Source organism: Oncorhynchus keta, chromosome 19 (genome assembly GCF_023373465.1).
Source record: "Oncorhynchus keta strain PuntledgeMale-10-30-2019 chromosome 19, Oket_V2, whole genome shotgun sequence".
Lineage (NCBI taxonomy): Eukaryota > Metazoa > Chordata > Actinopteri > Salmoniformes > Salmonidae > Oncorhynchus > Oncorhynchus keta.
In genome coordinates, this window is record NC_068439.1 from 6,000,336 (window position 1) to 6,010,376 (window position 10,041).

General features: G+C 45.5%; 2 long non-coding RNA genes across 2 annotated transcripts; both read left to right on the forward strand.

Moving 5' to 3' along the window:
* Positions 1 to 812: 812 nt before the first annotated feature.
* LOC127909149 (uncharacterized) lies at positions 813 to 6,011 on the forward strand. Its single transcript, XR_008069936.1, has 3 exons — positions 813 to 3,935; positions 4,039 to 4,560; positions 4,606 to 6,011. It is a non-coding gene; the product is annotated as an uncharacterized LOC127909149 (long non-coding RNA).
* A 2,445-nt stretch (positions 6,012 to 8,456) lies between these two features.
* LOC127909153 (uncharacterized) lies at positions 8,457 to 9,833 on the forward strand. Its single transcript, XR_008069944.1, has 3 exons — positions 8,457 to 8,797; positions 8,898 to 9,097; positions 9,218 to 9,833. It is a non-coding gene; the product is annotated as an uncharacterized LOC127909153 (long non-coding RNA).
* The last annotated feature ends 208 nt before the right edge of the window (positions 9,834 to 10,041 follow it).

Here is a 10,041-nt window from a genome sequence, read left to right on the forward strand (position 1 = left end):
AACGGGAGGGGTGTGGGGACAACGGGAGGGAATGGTGACAACGGGAGGGAATGGTGACAACGGGAGGGAATGGTGACTGGGGACAACGGGAGGGAATGGTGACTGGGGACAACGGGAGGGAATGGTGACTGGGGACAACGGGAGGGAATGGTGACTGGGGACAACGGGAGGGAATGGTGACTGGGGACAACGGGAGGGAATGGGGAGTAGGGACAACGGGAGGGGAGTAGGGACAACGGGAGGGAATGGGGAGTAGGGACAACGAGAGGGGAGTGGGTTCAACGGGAGGGGAGTGGGGAGTGGTTTCAATGGGAGGAGAGTGGGGAGTGGGTTCAACGGGTGGAGTGGGGAGTGGGTTCAACGGGAGGAGAGTGGAGACAACGGGAGGGGAATGGGGAGTGGGGACAACGGGAGGGAATGGGGAGTAGAGACAACAGGAGGGAATGGGGAGTAGGGACAACGGGAGGGGTGTGGGGAGTGGGGACAACGGGAGGGGAATGGGGACAACGGGAGGGGTGTGGGGAGTGGGGACAACGGGAGGTAATGGGGAGTAGGGACAACGGGAGGGGAGTGGAGAGTGGGGACAACGGGAGGGAGAGTGGGGACAACGGGGGGGAGAGTGGGGAGTGGGGACAACGGGAGGGAATGGGGAGTAGGGACAACGGGAGGGGAGTGGGGAGTGGGGACAACAGGAGGGGATTGGGGACAACGGGAGGGGAATGGGGAGTAGGGACAACAGGAGGGGAGTGGGGACAACAGGAGGGGATTGGGGAGTGGGGACAACGGGAGGGGAATGGGGAGTGGGGAAAATATTATAATGAGTGATTGATTTAAGATTGTATGACTGTAATTAAAAGTCCAGTGATTGGGATTGGCAAATGGATTCTGGTAGATTACATCACATGACTTCTGGTAGGCTACATCACATGACTTCTGGTAGGCTACATCACATGACTTCTGGTAGATTACATCACATGACTTCTGGTAGATTACATCACATGACTTCTGGTAGACTACATCACATGACTTCTGGTAGACTACATCACATGACTTCTGGTGGACTACATAAGACTCCTCACTCAATACTTCCTGAGAAGTCACCATTATTTACTATTTTACACTTGGGGTTAATGTACAAAACATTAACCTCCCCCCCGCAGTATGGTTGAACTAACGTAGGCTAATGTGATTAGCATGAGGTTGTAAGTAACTACAACCTTTCCCAGGACATAGACATATCTGATATTGGCAGAAAGCTTAAATTCTTGTTAATCTAACTGCACTCTCCAATTTACAGCAGCTATTACATTGAAAGAATACCATTCTATTGTTTGAGGAGAGTGCACAATTATGAAATTGATATTGTATTAATAAACCAATTAGGCACATTTGGGCAGTCATGATACAACAGGTTTAACATATATGCAGTGGTTCATTGGATCAGTCTAAAACTTTTCACATACACTGCTGCAATCTAGTGTCCAAAACATAAATTGCGCCTGGGCTGGAATAATACACTGTGGCATTTCTCTTGCATTTCAAAGATGGTACAATTTATTTTCAAATCTTAATATTTTACCAGATCTAATGTGTGTACTCTCCTACATCAAATGCTTACTTACAAGACATTAACCAACAGTGCAGTTCAAGAAGAGTTAAGAAAATATTCACCAAATAAACTAAAGTAAAAAAAAAAAAAGTAAAAATACTACCTGGGGGTGGCCCGTCAGAAAGTCCAGGACCCAATTGCACAAGGCAGGGTCGAGACCCAGGGTCTCAAGCTTAATGATGAGCTTGGAGGGTACTATGGTGTTGAATGCTGAGCTGTAGTCAATGAAAAGCATTCAACCGTACAGTTGAAGTCGGAAGTTTACATACATTTAGGTTGGAGTCAATAAAACTCATTTTTCAACCACTCTACAAATTTCTTGTTAACAAACTATAGTTTTGGCAAGTCGGTTAGGACATCTACTTAGTGCATGACACAAGTCATTTTTCCAAAAATTGTTAACAGATCGATTATTTCACTTATAATTCACTGTATCACAATTCCAGTGGGTCAGAAGTTTACATATACTAAGTTGACAGTGCCTTTAAACAGCTTGGAAAACTCTGGAAAATTATGTCATGGCTTTAGAAGCTTCTGATAGGCTAATTGACATCATTAGAGTCAATTGGAGGTGTACCTGTGGATGTATTTCAAGGCCTACCTTCAAACATGTAGATGACATCACATTACTTCTGGTGGACTACATCAAACATATTTGCTTGACACGGAAAATCAAATGAAATTAGACAAGACCTCAGAAAAATATTTGTAGACCTCCACAAGTCTGGTTCATCCTTGGGAGCAATTTCCAAACCCCTGACGGTACCACATTCATCTGTACAAACAATAGTACGCAAGTATAAATACCATGGGACCACGCAGCCATCATACCGCTCAGGAAGGAGACGTGTTCTGTCTCCTAGAGATTAACGTATTTTGGTGCGAAAAGTGCAAATAAATCCCAGAACAACAGCAAAGGACCTTGTGAAGATGCTGTAGGAAACAAGTACAAAAGTATCTATATCCACAGTAAAACGAGTCCTATATTGACATAACCTGAAAGGCCGCTCAGCAAGGTAGAAGCCACTCCTCCAAAACAGCATAAAAAAGCCAGACTACGGTTTACAACTGCACATGGAGACACAAAGACCGTACTTTTTGGAGAAATGTCCTCTGGTCTGATGAAACAAAAATAGAACTGTTTGGCCACAATGACCATTGTTATGTTTGGAGGGAAAAGGGGGAGGCTTGCAACCTGAAGAACTCCATCCCAACCGTGAAGCACGGGGGTGGCAGCATCATATTGTGGGGGTGCTTTGCTACAGGAGGGACTGATGCACTTCCCAAAATAGATGGCATCGTGAGGCAGGAAAATAATGTGGATATATTGAAGCAACATCTCAAGACATCAGTCAGGAAGTTAAAGCTTGGTGGCAAATGGGTCTTCCAAATGGACAATGACCCCAAGCATACTTCCAAAGTTGTGGCAAATTGGCTGAAGGACAACAAAGTCAAGTTATTGGAGTAACCATCACAAAGCCCTGACCTCAATCTTATAGAAAATGTGTGGGCAGAACTGAAAAAGCGTGTGCGAGCAAGGAGGCCTACAAACCTGACTCAGTTACACCAGCTACCCTGAAACATTTGACCCAAGTTAAACATTTTAAAGGCAATGCTACCAAATACTAATTGAGAGTATGTGAACTTCTGACCCACTGGGAATGTGATGAAAGAAATTAAAGCTGAAATAATTCATTCTCTCTACTATTAGGACTGTGTCAGGAATTGTGAAAAACTGAGTTTAAATGTATTTGATTAAGGTGCATGTAAACTTACGACTTCAACTGTAGCACAGTTACAGGAATAACCAGTCGTGTTCAACCCCCAGACAGGGGTATTTCTAATGGTGTCTTATGAACCAGAGTACATATAGAGATCACTAGTTTTGCTGACTATTTATTTATTTATTAAACTTGGCAAGTCAGTTAAGAACAAATTCTTATTTTCAATGACGGCCTACAAACAGTGGGTTAACTGCCTGTTCAGGGGTAGAACAACAGATTTGTACCTTGTCAGCTCGGGGGTTTGAACTTGCAACCTTCTGGTTACTAGTCCAATGTTCTAACCACTAGGCTACCCTGCCACTATCCGGAAATGTATAATGGCCACACAATTCTCAATAAATGTCCTTCCCTACAAGCACGCTGAAAGCCTGTCAATTTGTAAAATAGCATTGTATCTGGTCAAACTCAAATGTTTTCGAACTTTGCGTAATGAACATGAGGGGAGGCAGGTAGCTGGGTCAGGCAGAAGGTCACACACAGGTAGCTGGGTCAGGCAGAAGGTCACACACAGGTAGCTGGGTCAGGCAGAAGGTCACACACAGGTAGCTGGGTCAGGCAGAAGGTCACACACAGGTAGCTGGGTCAGGCAGAAGGTCACACACAGGTAGCTGGGTCAGGCAGAAGGTCACACACAGGAGGAGGCAGGTAGCTGGGTCAGGCAGAAGGTCACACACAGGAGGAGGCAGGTAGCTGGGTCAGGCAGAAGGTCACACACAGGAGGAGGCAGGTAGCTGGGTCAGGCAGAAGGTCACACACAGGAGGAGGCAGGTAGCTGGGTCAGGCAGAAGGTCACACACAGGAGGAGGCAGGTAGCTGGGTCAGGCAGAAGGTCACACACAGGAGGAGGCAGGTAGCTGGGTCAGGCAGAAGGTCACACACAGGAGGAGGCAGGTAGCTGGGTCAGTACAGGCAGAAGGTCACACACAGGAGGAGGCAGGTAGCTGGGTCAGTACAGGCAGAAGGTCACACACAGGAGGAGGCAGGTAGCTGGGTCAGTACAGGCAGAAGGTCACACACAGGAGGAGGCAGGTAGCTGGGTCAGTACAGGCAGAAGGTCACACACAGGAGGAGGCAGGTAGCTGGGTCAGTACAGGCAGAAGGTCACACACAGGAGGAGGCAGGTAGCTGGGTCAGTACAGGCAGAAGGTCACACACAGGAGGAGGCAGGTAGCTGGGTCAGTACAGGCAGAAGGTCACACACACAGGAGGCAGGTAGCTGGGTCAGTACAGGCAGAAGGTCACACACAGGAGGAGGCAGGTAGCTGGGTCAGTACAGGCAGAAGGTCACACACAGGAGGAGGCAGGTAGCTGGGTCAGTACAGGCAGAAGGTCACACACAGGAGGAGGCAGGTAGCTGGGTCAGTACAGGCAGAAGGTCACACACAGGAGGCAGGTAGCTGGGTCAGTACAGGCAGAAGGTCACACACAGGAGGAGGCAGGTAGCTGGGTCAGTACAGGCAGGTCATACACAGGAGGAGGCAGGTAGCTGGGTCAGTACAGGCAGAAGGTCACACAGGAGGAGGCAGGTAGCTGGGTCAGTACAGGCAGAAGGTCACACACAGGAGGAGGCAGGTAGCTGGGTCAGTACAGGCAGAAGGTCACACAGGAGGAGGCAGGTAGCTGGGTCGGGCAGAAGGTCACACACAGGAGGAGGCAGGTAGCTGGGTCGGGCAGAAGGTCACACACAGGAGGAGGCAGGTAGCTGGGTCGGGCAGAAGGTCACACACAGGAGGAGGCAGGTAGCTGGGTCGGGCAGAAGGTCACACACAGGAGGAGGCAGGTAGCTGGGTCGGGCAGAAGGTCACACACAGGAGGCAGGTAGCTGGGTCAGTACAGGCAGATAAAAGGCACATAGTCCGGGAGATCAGGCAATAGGTAGACAGGCTAAAGTACAGCCAGGCAATAGGTAGACAGGCTAAAGTACAGCCAGGCAATAGGTAGACAGGCTAAAGTACAGCCAGGCAATAGGTAGACAGGCTAAAGTACAGCCAGGCAATAGGTAGACAGGCTAAAGTACAGCCAGGCAATAGGTAGACAGGCTAAAGTACAGCCAGGCAATAGGTAGACAGGCTAAAGTACAGGCAGGCAATAGGTAGACAGGCTAAAGTACAGGCAGGGAATAGGTAGACAGGCTAAAGTACAGGCAGGGAATAGGCAAAGTTAGTGAGGCAGGCAAAAACTATGATACACAGGAGGAGTAAAATCACTAGAAAACTAGCGCTCTGAATAGATGTGTGTCAAAAACAAACAATACCTCACAGTGATGGGGTGCAAAGAACTGAACTAAATAGTGTGTGATAATGACATGCAGGTGTGTGACCAGGTGATCAGAATTCAGGTGATTGGGATCTGGAGAGTGAGCTGCGTTCAGGGGAGCTATGTGTTTGAGAATGTGAGCTGGAAGCAGAGGTAACACTGTGGTTTTCCGAGATATGCCTACTATATTGTGATCACTACATCCAAAGGATTTGGTAGAGCATGGCGCTTGTAACGCCAGGGTAGTGGATTCGATTCCCGGGACCACCCATACGTAGAATGTATGCACACATGACTGCCTGTAAGTCGCTTTGGATAAAAGCGTCTGCTAAATGGCATATATTATTATTATTATTATTCAAAACTGCTTTCAAACCAATTTTGGCAGAGTTAGTAAAGATATGATCAATACATGTTGATGATTTCATTCCTGTATTGTTCGTAACTACCCTGGTAGGTCGATTAATAACCTGACCCAGGTTGCAGGCACTGGTTACAGTTTGAAGTTTGTTCTTGAGTGGGCGCAGCTTGAGAGCCAGTCAATATTTAAATCACCCAGAAAATATACTTCTCTGATATTACATACATTGGCTCATTCATCAACATAACAGATAAACATAACAGATAAATAAAAAGTACAAAATCAAGCATTTCACACATATTATCCAGATACTGACTGTTAGCACTTGGTGGTCTATAGCAGCTTCCCACCAGAATGGGCTTTAGGTGAGGCAGATGAACCTGGAGCCATATTACTACAACAGTATTTAACATTATCCAGATACTGACTGTCAATAGCAGCTTCCCATCAGAATGGGCTTTAGGTGAGGCAGATGAACCTGGAGCCATATTACTTCAACAGTATTTATCATTTGATCGTCTAAGCTTTACAGGAATGTGGTTCTGAAAATAAACATCACATCTCCACCTTTGGCATTTCATGTATTTCTACCACTGTATCATTAAATGTATTATTTAAGTGAGATTCAGAGATTGTCAGAATATGAATTTCATCTGTCACTAGCAAATTATTGATTTCATGAACATAATTTCTTAAGCTACATATGTTAATGAATAGGATGGTAAAATCCTGCAGTACAGCAACAACAACTTAGACAGGACTTACAGCCTGTGATAGCTGGGCTGGGATTCAATCCATAGAGTGTCCAACTAAAGATATAGTTCTCGGGTCATGTTCTTGAAACCATTCACATGTTGTTTTTTCAAGCCTCCTCTGAACTGTTTCTGTCTCCGTGACAACTGGGAGTTCATGAAAGAACGTACACCTGTTCCGGAGGATCTGCTGAATGGTCATCAGCTGTCTGATGCTGTTGTTTGTGAAGGAGTTCCCACATATGCTGAGCACTTGTTGGCTGGAGTCCAACTCATCCCAAACCATCTCAATTGGTTTGAGGTTGGGTGATTGTGGAGGCCAGGTCATCTGATTCAGCACTCATTCACTCTCCTTGGTCATTTAGCCCATACACAGCCTGGAGGTGTGTTGGGTCATTGTCCTGATGAAAAACACATGATAGTCCCACTAAACGCTAACCAGATGGGATGGCGTATCGCTGCAGAATGCTGTGGTAGCCATGCTTGTTAAGTGTGCCTTGAATTCTAAATAAATCACAGAAACTGTCACCAGAAAAGCACACCCACACCATCACACCTCCTCCTCCATGCTTCACGGTGGGAACCACACATGTAGAGATCATCCGTTCACCTACTCTGCTTCTCACAAAGACATGGTGGAACCAAAAATCGCAAAGTTGGACACATCAGGACATATTTCCACCAGTCTAATGTCCATTGCTAGTGTTTATTATTATTGGTGTCCTTTAGTAGTGGTTCCTTTGCAGCAATTCGACCCTGAAGGCCTGATTCACGCAGTCTCCTCTGAACAGTTGATGTTGAGATGTGTCTGTTATTTGAAATCTGTGAAGCATTTATTTGGGCTGCAATCTGAGGTGCAGGTAACTCCAATGAATTTATCCTCAAGCCCTTAAATTAGAGCTGAGGAGCAGTGAATATTGGGTTGACCAACCTGTTTAAATAAGAACTGAGGACCAGTGAATGTTGGGTTGACCAACCTCTCCGTACAATAACAATGGCCTGAGTCATTACTATATCTTCGTATAGTGTGTTATTTTGTGTCTTTTATCACAGAGAAAAGACATGAGAAAATATTGTCAGCTATTACTTCCTTGTTTCTTTCAGGAACAACTACTTCTAAATTATTAACATTACTTTACTAAGAAACTACCACTCTCACTCCTAAATCATTAACATTCTCAAAGAGGTATATATGTAGGGTAAAACCTCATCAACAGGAAAATCACTTTTACTAACGCGCAAAACATACATAAATAACTTTGTATAAAATACTGGGATACATTCTGTATTTCTTCTATCCAAAGCATTTTGATGTTATTGTCTGTCAAATGAAAAGCTCCACTATCAATGTATTATCAATATAATCTGAGAAAAGTCTAAATTTGAACTATCATTTTGCAAACTGAATGATGTTCAGCTATTGCTTCCATAAATATTGGGGTCTAAGGGGGCGACGAACCCTAAGAAGTGATACAATCTCGGCCTCCTATCTCTCTTCACAATCTTCTGTGTTTTTCCACGACCTCTGAACTTTGCCTGGTTCCGTCTCTGTTCCCATCTAAAACTGATGCAAGATTCCATAAAAAAAAATTTAAAAACATAATAAGGTTTCTAAATTGTTTACAGCCTGTGTACTCATGACCCCATCTCTGACGGTTAAGTTTTTTTTATTGACTGGTAGAGAGGTTAAAGAGGTTGGGACGGTGGTTAGTTACTCCTATTGACTGGTAGAGAGGTTAAAGAGGTTGGGACGGTGGTTAGTTACTCCTATTGACTGGTAGAGAGGTTAAAGAGGTTGGGACGGTGGTTAGTTACTCCTATTGACTGGTAGAGAGGTTAAAGAGGTTGGGACGGTGGTTAGTTACTCCTATTGACTGGTAGAGAGGTTAAAGAGGTTGGGACGGTGGTTAGTTACTCCTATTGACTGGTAGAGAGGTTAAAGAGGTTGGGACGGTGGTTAGTTACTCCTATTGACTGGTAGAGAGGTTAAAGAGGTTGGGACGGTGGTTAGTTACTCCTATTGACTGGTAGAGAGGTTAAAGAGGTTGGGACGGTGGTTAGTTACTCCTATTGACTGGAAGAGAGGTTAAAGAGGTTGGGACGGTGGTTAGTTACTCCTATTGACTGGCAGAGAGGTTAAAGAGGTTGGGACGGTGGTTAGTTACTCCTATTGACTGGTAGAGAGGTTAAAGAGGTTGGGACGGTGGTTAGTTACTCCTATTGACTGGTAGAGAGGTTAAAGAGGTTGGGACGGTGGTTAGTTACTCCTATTGACTGGTAGAGAGGTTAAAGAGGTTGGGACGGTGGTTAGTTACTCCTATTGACTGGTAGAGAGGTTAAAGAGGTTGGGACGGTGGTTAGTTACTCCTATTGACTGGTAGTTAAAGAGGTTAAACGGTGGAGTTACTCCTATTGTTGGGACGGTGGTTAGTTACTCCTATTGACTGGTAGAGAGGTTAAAGAGGTTGGGACGGTGGTTAGTTACTCCTATTGACTGGTAGAGAGGTTAAAGAGGTTGGGACGGTGGTTAGTTACTCCTATTGACTGGTAGAGAGGTTAAAGAGGTTGGGACGGTGGTTAGTTACTCCTATTGACTGGTAGAGAGGTTAAAGAGGTTGGGACGGTGGTTAGTTACTCCTATTGACTGGTAGAGAGGTTAAAGAGGTTGGGACGGTGGTTAGTTACTCCTATTGACTGGTAGAGAGGTTAAAGAGGTTGGGACGGTGGTTAGTTACTCCTATTGACTGGTAGAGAGGTTAAAGAGGTTGGGACGGTGGTTAGTTACTCCTATTGACTGGTAGAGAGGTTAAAGAGGTTGGGACGGTGGTTAGTTACTCCTATTGACTGGTAGAGAGGTTAAAGAGGTTGGGACGGTGGTTAGTTACTCCTATTGACTGGTAGAGAGGTTAAAGAGGTTGGGACGGTGGTTAGTTACTCCTATTGACTGGTAGAGAGGTTAAAGAGGTTGGGACGGTGGTTAGTTACTCCTATTGACTGGTAGAGAGGTTAAAGAGGTTGGGACGGTGGTTAGTTACTCCTATTGACTGGTAGAGAGGTTAAAGAGGTTGGGACGGTGGTTAGTTACTCCGAGGGATCGACCAGTGGGGGTGGAACCATCATCCGGTTATCCATTAGACAGGAGCTTTCTACAATCTGATTCTAAGCAAACAATAAAGAACATTAAATGATGATGCCAAATCACTCTCACACTCTCTTCCTGGTGACTAGCTGGCTTTGTTCCCTCCCCCAAAATATATACAAGTGTGACATCCCTGATAC